This window comes from Bos mutus, chromosome 8 (genome assembly GCF_027580195.1).
Source record: "Bos mutus isolate GX-2022 chromosome 8, NWIPB_WYAK_1.1, whole genome shotgun sequence".
In the NCBI taxonomy this organism is placed as follows: Eukaryota; Metazoa; Chordata; class Mammalia; order Artiodactyla; family Bovidae; genus Bos; species Bos mutus.
In genome coordinates, this window is record NC_091624.1 from 23,948,360 (window position 1) to 23,956,579 (window position 8,220).

At 45.0% G+C, this 8,220-nt stretch overlaps 1 pseudogene; it reads left to right on the top strand.

Annotated features, from left to right (window-relative positions):
- Positions 1-305: 305 nt before the first annotated feature.
- LOC102285142 (large ribosomal subunit protein uL4 pseudogene) lies at positions 306-1,629 on the top strand (annotated as a pseudogene).
- Positions 1,630-8,220: the final 6,591 nt, after the last annotated feature.

Sequence of the window (8,220 nt, forward strand, 5' to 3'; positions counted from 1 at the left end):
GGGCAACTAAGCAGAGCACATCTAATATTTATATCAGTGTTATTAGTAATAGCCAAAATTGGAAAGCGTCTAGGTGTTCTTAAGCTGTGGTGTGTGTGATCTATTCAGTAACTTTTATAAAATGAGATACTGATGCAAGCGACAACTTGGATGAATCGCTAGAGAATTGTGTTAAATAAAAAAGCCAATCCTAGAAGTTTATATAGCCACATGATTCCAGTCTCATAACATTCTTGAAGTGGCAAAATCACAGAGGTGAAGAACAGGTTAGTAGCCACCAAGTATTAAGAATGGTGAGAAGAGAAGCATGGCCTTCTCCTCTCCCCGCCATGGCGTGTGCTCGTCCACTGATATCAGTGTACTCTGAAAAGGGGGAGTCCTCTGGCAAAAATGTCACTTTGCCTGCTGTGTTCAAGGCTCCCATTCCACCCGATATTGTTAACTTTGTTCACACCAACTTGTGCAAAAACAACAGACAGCCCTATGCTGTCAGTGAATTAGCAGGTCATCAAACCAGTGCTGAGTCTTGGGGTACCGGCAGAGCTGTGGCTCGAATTCCCAGGGTTCGAGGTGGCGGGACTCACCGTTCCGGTCAGGGCGCTTTTGGAAATATGTGTCGTGGGGGCCGCATGTTTGCGCCAACCAAGACCTGGTGACGTTGGCACCACAGAGTGAATACGACGCAGAAGCGATACGCCATCTGCTCTGCACTGGCTGCCTCAGCCTTACCGGCGCTGGTCATGTCTAAAGGTCATCGTATACAGGAAGTTCCTGAACTTCCTTTGGTGGTGGAAGATAAAGTTGAAGGCTACAAGAAGACCAAGGAGGCTGTGTTGCTTCTGAAGAAACTTAAGGCCTGGAATGATATCAAAAAGGTCTATGCCTCTCAGCGAATGAGAGCTGGCAAAGGCAAGATGAGAAACCATCGCTGTATCCAGCGCAGGGGACCCTGCATCATCTATAATGAGGACAATGGTATCATCAAGGCCTTCAGAAACATCCCTGGAATTACTCTGCTTAATGTAAGCAAGGTGAACATTTTGAAACTTGCTCCTGGTGGTCATGTGGGACGTTTCTGCATTTGGACTGAAAGTGCTTTCCGAAAGTTAGATGAGCTGTATGGCACTTGGTGTAAAGCAGCCTCTCTCAAGAGTAACTACAACCTCCCCATGCACAAGATGCTCAATACAGACCTTAGCAGAGTCTTGAAAAGCCCAGAAATCCAAAGAGCACTCTGAGCACCACGCCAGAAGATTCATCGCAGAGTCCTGAAGAAGAATCCACTGAAAAACCTGAGAATCATGTTGAAGCTTAATCCATATGCAAAGACCATGCGCAGGAACACCATTCTTCGACAGGCCAGGAATCACAAAATCCGCAAAGATGAGGCAGCAGCAGCACTAGAAGCCAAATCAGATCAGAGGGGTTTAGGGCAAGAAGCCTATGGTGGGAAACAAAGAAAAGAAGGCTGTTGGCGATAAGAAGCTGAAGAAGCCTGTGGTGGGAAAAAAGGCTGCAGGGACCAAGAAACCAGCAGCTGAAAAGAAGCCCACAGAAAAGAAACCCACCTCAGAGGAAAAGAAGGCTGCTGCATAAACTTAAATTTGTTTATTCTGTAAATGCCGAATCATTTGGGACAGCTGATTTTGAATAAAGAAAGGCTTGAACAAAGAGGCAATGAGAAACATAACTTGGAAAAAAAAAAAAAGAATGGTGAGAAGAGGCAGGTAGACAGGAAACAGCTGTGACATAACAACACTAGAGATCCTGGTGGAACTGGTTGGAACCTTTGTTGCCAAACAAGGGCTGGCTACCCGAGGCACATAGAAGATGATACTATGGCACTAGCCTTTGAGAAAAGAGCTTTATCATGAGGTCAAACAGCAAGGAGACAGGAGGCTTGGCTCTCAAACCTGTCTCCTCCATACGGGGTTCAGGGTGAAATTTAAGGGGATAGGGAAATTTCAAACTTGGAATCTGATTGGCTAGTCTCAAATCAATCCATATCAGCCACTCTCGCTTCTGGAAGCCAGATTTTTCTTATTGAAGGAATTCTTGCTTTATAAAGGGCTCCAGTGACAATGTTTCTATTCTTTATGTTCCTAATTCTCAGTGCCAGGGTCATTTGGGAGACATGGATTCCTGTCTTGCACATACACAGCGCTGTCTCTGTAAAATAACTTGAGGTTTGATGAGTAAAACCATCTGTTTTAAGGAGGCAAAACCAGTTTAAGGTAATCAATGTTTTATGTGCTATTTTATGTTGATTGTGGTACAGACGTGCAAACCTGCACATGTGATAAAACTGCATAGAATGACACATACACACACATAAATGAGCATGTGTAAAACAGGAAATCTGAATAAAGATTTGTGGAGTAGATCAGAGTCAATATTCTGTCTGTGATATTGTACTATAGTTTTGAAAGATGTCACCTTTGGGGAAACTGGGTAGAGGGTACACAGGATCTCTCTATTATTTTTCACAACTGTAGGTAAAACTACAATTTCTTTAAACTAAAAAGTTTAAATACACTTATTCTCTTAGCACATTGTTCACAATAACCAAAAAGTGGAAGCAACCCAAGTATTCATCAATGGATGCATGAATAAAGTGTGATTTATCCATGCCTGGGTGCATGCTCAGTCTCTAAGTGGTGTCCAACTCTTTAAGACTCCATGGGCTGCAGCCTGCCAGGTTCCTCTGTCCATGGGATTTTCCACACAAGAATTCTAGAGTGGCTTGCCATTTCCTACTCCAGGGAATCTTCCCAGTTCAGGGATCGAATCCATGTCTCCTGCATCTCCTGCTTTGGCAGGCAGATTCTTTGTCACTGAGCCACCTGGGAAGCCTCTGTCTATACAATCCAGCCTTAAAATGAAGTGAAATCTGACACATAGGTAAACCTTAAGGACGTTATGCTCAATGAAATAAGCCAATCATGAAAGGGCAAACACTGTGTGAGTCCTCCTATATGAGGTTTCTAGAAGAGTCAAATTTGTAAAGACGGAAAGTATACTGATGGGTGCCAGGGGCTAGGGGAACAGAGATGGGAATTAGTGTTTAATGAGGACAGAGTTTCAGTCTGGAAAAATGAGAAGGTTCTGGAGATGGATGGTAATGATGGTTGCACAATAATGTGAATGTACTTAATATCACTGAACTGTACACTTAAAAATTATTAAGATTGTAAATTTTAGGTTATGTGTATCTTACCACAAATTAAAAAAAATTTTTTTTCAAGTATATGGAGAATTCCCTGGCAGTCCAGTGGTTAGGATTCTGCACTTTCACTGCCAAGGGCCCAGGTTCAATCTCTGGTTGGAGAACTAAGAATTTAATGTTTTAGTTTAAAAAATTATTATGTTTAGAAAAAAGACAAGTAACTTAAGCCAAGGAAAACTGGAAATGACTCATTGGCTATTAACATAGCTGAGAACCAAAGGCACGGGTCTGGGTCCAGGCATGGCTGGCCCTAGGGCTTCACATGGAGTCATAAGGACCTATCCCCTCCATCTTCGCATCCACCTTTTTCTCTGTTACATCCATCTCAAGCAAGCTCTCTCTACTGAGAGCAAAATGGCCAGTGGCAAGTCCAGGCTGATATTGTTTACAAGTAATGACATCCCAAAAGAAAAGTTAAACTCTGTCTCTCCAAATAGCCATGTCAATTCCTAAAGAGAACTCAGCTAAGCCAGCCCAGGCCTAAGGTCGCACCTGATGTGGGGAAAATGGGGCACGTGATTGACACCCCCTGCCCACGTTTACCTGGAATGGACTGGGTTCCATTTCCACCAGGAAAGTGTGTGGGCGTGTCCACCACAGTGAGGACACAAACTTTGTGACATTACAATTGTACTTCAATACAATCCAGAGTCTCTTAGCTCCAAGAGACTTCCCAGGATAAATAAATCCTGGAGTATCTAGACACAAAACCAGGTGAAACTGTACGAATTTATAGAAATAATTCTCTAGTGATAACTAAATCACTAGGTCTATGAAATATTACAATTTTATATTTTAACAAAAATGAGAACTTATAATCAGTGGAGATAATGAAAGTGGTTTGGAATTAGGAACAAAAGTTTTCCGTGCTTTAATGGCACATATTCCTGCTGTACTTGGCAGGAAGCTTCGTTTCTGTTAAGATTCTCCTTGTAGTTTTTCTAGAATTCCTCCTGGAAACAGTCTGTAGGAGATACTGGTTGAGCACACTGGGTATGCACATGTGAAACAGTATTTATCTACTTTGCAAGTGCGATGTAAGGTGCCTCTTTGGCTAAGAAAGGACTTGTGTTGAGCAGGTATATGTAGCACTTATGTATAGCACCTACTGCATTCTCAGTCCCGTCCAACTTTTTGCGACCCTATGACTGGTGACTTACGGTGACTGGAAAGCTAACACTGAGTGTCCCAGACATCCTTGCCACTAGGACCCTGAGTTCCAGCAAAGCAGCAGACATGAGTGGTGAGAAGTAGCACATGGATAATGTATCTCCTGGGACAGCTCTAGGGGAGGTTCTAGAATCAGAGGGTAAGTGATGACACTTGCATGGGAATCACATTTTAAACTCCTAAACATCTTCTGGTTCCCCTTCATTCCTCCAAGAATTTCTTTAAGCTGATCAAAACTCTTTTTGCTTAAGAAGGGACCCTTTTCAGGGCTTCCCAGGTGGCTGAGTGGTAAAGAATCCACCTGCCAATATAAAAGATGCGAGTTTGATACCTGGGGGTGGGAAGACTCCCTGGAGAAAGAAACAGCAACCCACTCCAGTATTCTTGCTTGGGAAATCCCATGGACAGAGGAGTCTGGTGGGTTACAGTTAATGGGGTTATAAAGAGTCAGACACGATGGAGCGACTCAACAGCAGCAACAGCAGGACCTCTTTTGGCTTAAATCTACTTGAGTGGAGTCTGTGCCCACTTTGTATAATAGTAAATGCTAGAAGGGCCACAATTTTCATAAGAACTTAGGAAAGAGAGTGCTGCACTCAAAGGGTGAGTGAGTGGGTGAGTGAAGTCGCTCAGTCGTGTCTGACTCTTTGAGACTCCATGGACTGTAGCCTACCAGGCTCCTCTGCCCGTGGGATTTTCTAGGTAAGAGTACTGCAGTGGGCTGCCATTTCCTTCTCCAGGGGATCTTCTCAACCCAGTGATCAAACCTGCGTCTCCCACACTGCAGACAGATGCTTTACCATCTGAGCCACCAGGGAATTCCAAAGGATAGTAGATTCTCAAGGGAGAGTAGATTTAAAAAACTAAACTAGAACCCCAGCCTGGACTCTAGAAAGCATGCCTCATCTTGCAGGGCCTGTGACCCGACCCTGACCTGTGGCCCCCATTCCCACTACTCTAGTTCTCACTTCAGGGACCTGAGCCTTAGGGTGGCCCCATTCCCGAGTCCACTGCAGCAGGAGTCCTCCACGATCTAATGCCTGATGATCTGAGGTGGAGCTGATGTAATAATAGTAGAAATAAGAAAGTGAAGTGGAAGTTTTAGTTGCTCAGTCGTTTCCATCTCTTTGTGAACTATGGACTGTAGCCTGCCAGTCTCCTCTGTCCATGGAATTCTCCAAGCAAGAATGATGGGGTGAGTAGCGATTCCCTTCTCCAGGGAATCTTCCTGACCCAGTGATCAAACCCAGGTCTCCTGCATTGCAGGCAGGTTCTTTACCATCTGAGCCACCAGGGAAATATGCACAATAAATATAATGCCCTTGAATCATCCCCAAACCATCTCCTCATGCCACCAGGTCCATGGAAAAATTGTCTTCCACAAAACTGGTCCCTGCTGCACATACGCCTTCTATACCCCATCGCATGGTCTACAGGGGCCACACATACCTGTCCTCCCTGGCTGAGGAGAGGCACAGAGACCAGGCATCATTCCCGATGAAAAGTAGGTTGTCAATAGATGCTTTTTAATAGAACTAAATTTATTCTTGCATTAGGCTGTTTCAGAGAAACAGAGGCTTCCCTGATGGCTCAGTGGGTAAAGATTCTGCTTGCAGTGTAGGAGACATAGGAGACGTGAGTTCGATCCCTGGGTTGGGAAGATCCCCTGGAGGAAGAAGTAGCAACCCACTCCAGTATTCTTACCTGGACAATCCCATGGACAGAGGAGCCTGGAAGGCTAGAGTCCATAGAGTCTCAAAGAGTTGGATACGACTGAGTGACTGAACGCACACACATGATTATGGGGGCTGGCAATTCTGAAGGGCAGGCCAGGGACTCAGGAATAGTTGATGCTGCAGAATTCCTTCTTCCTAGGAGGTCAGTCTTTTCTCTTAAAGTCTTCAGCTGATTGGATGAGGCCCACTCACATTATATTAGGTAATCTGCTTTGCTCAGAGCCTACTGATTTAAATGTTGATCTCATCTACCAAATATCTTCACAGTGATATGTGGACTGGGGTTTTAACAAACACTGGGATCAGCTTGTTAGCCCAACAAAGCTGACACATAGAATTAACCACATTGGTGTATCTTTTGCCCAACACCTGATAGTTGTTCAGTCGTCACCTAGTGGGACCCTATGGGGCCTCCCCAGGGCAGGCCCTTTCCCCGTATCCTCCCTCTGCTTCAGCTCTTCTCTGAAGAGCCCAGATAACAATATCTGAAACACACTGACAGGTGTGAAAACCCCCCACCAAACGTTAACCACTTGATGATCATAAGCAAGTAGCAACTAGACCTCCTGGCACCTAATGATTGTCAACGCCTGTGACACCTCACCATCAGCCAATCAGAGAATGCCTGAGCTCATCACATACCCTGCCACCCCCTTCCTTCTTCTGCCCTTTAAAAATGTTTTGCTGAAACACTTATGGGAACTCAGGGGTTTTAGGGGGCGTGAGCCACCCGTCTCCCTGCTTGGCCTTGCAGTAAACCTTTCTCCACTCCAAACTCTGACTTCTCGGTTTTGGCCTCAACTTGCACTAACAAGCCTCTTGATGAAAGTGAAAGTGGAGAGTGAAAAAGTTGGCTTAAAGCTCAACATTCAGAAAATGAAGATCGTGGCATCCGGTCCCACCACTTCATGGGAAATAGATGGGGAAACAGTGGAAACAGTGTCAGACTTTATTTTTCTGGGCTCCAAAATCACTACAGATGGTGACTGCAGCTATGAAATTAAAAGACGCTTACTCCTTGGAAGGAAAGTTATGACCAACCTAGATAGCATATTCAAAAGCAGAGACATTACTTTGCCAACAAAGGTTTGTCTAGTCAAGGCTATGGTTTTTCCTGTGGTCATGTATGGATGTGAGAGTTGGACTGTGAAGAAGACTGAGCACCGAAGAATTGATGCTTTTGAACTGTGGTGTTGGAGAAGACTCTTGAGAGTCCCTTGGACTGCAAGGAGATCCAATCAGTCCATTCTGAAGGAGATCAGCCCTGGGATTTCTTTGGAAGGAATGATGCTAAAGCTGAAACTCCAGTACTTTGGCCACCTCATGTGAAGAGTTGACTCATTGGAAAAGACTCTGATGCTGGGAGGATTGGGGGCAGAAGGAGAAGGGGACAACAGAGGATGAGATGGCTGGATGGCATCGCTGACTCGATGGACGTGAGTCTGAGTGAACTCCGGGAGTTGGTGATGGACAGGGAGGCCTGGTGTGCTGCGATTCATAGGGTCAAAAAGAGTCGGACACGACTGAGCCACTGATCTGATCTTATCTGATCTGCACTAACACAGTAAGTGAAGGAGTCGGGTAGGAGGGAGGAGGAGGGGAGGAGAGAGAAGGAAGGGAGGGGAAGGGAGGGGAAGGGAAGTGTAGGGAAGGGTAGGGAAGGGAGTGGAGGGCAAGGGAGGGGAAGGGAGGGGAAGGGGGCTTCATTCTCCCACCCCCAGGTTAGGTGTGGGGAGCTAATGAGAAGACAACCATGCACCCTATTCACAGGTAACTGTGTGGTGTTAAAAGAAACAAAATCCATCTCAGTACATTGGAAAGCTCTAATTGGCTTTATTGAACGATTCATGGATAAGGCAGCCAAGGGCTACAGAAAGGGAAAGATTTTTCAAGGCATAACAAGGAAGTTTAACTAAAAGATGATTTCAGGCTTAGGTAACCTACCTATGGGCTCTGGAAGGTGTCTATATTGTAGATTACCTCATCTTCCTTTGGGGCATGAAGAGTGTCCATGTAACAGATTACCTCATTGCTGTTGACCAGAAAACTCCATTCCTGAGAGACTGTAATTGCAGTTGGGTTAGGTAT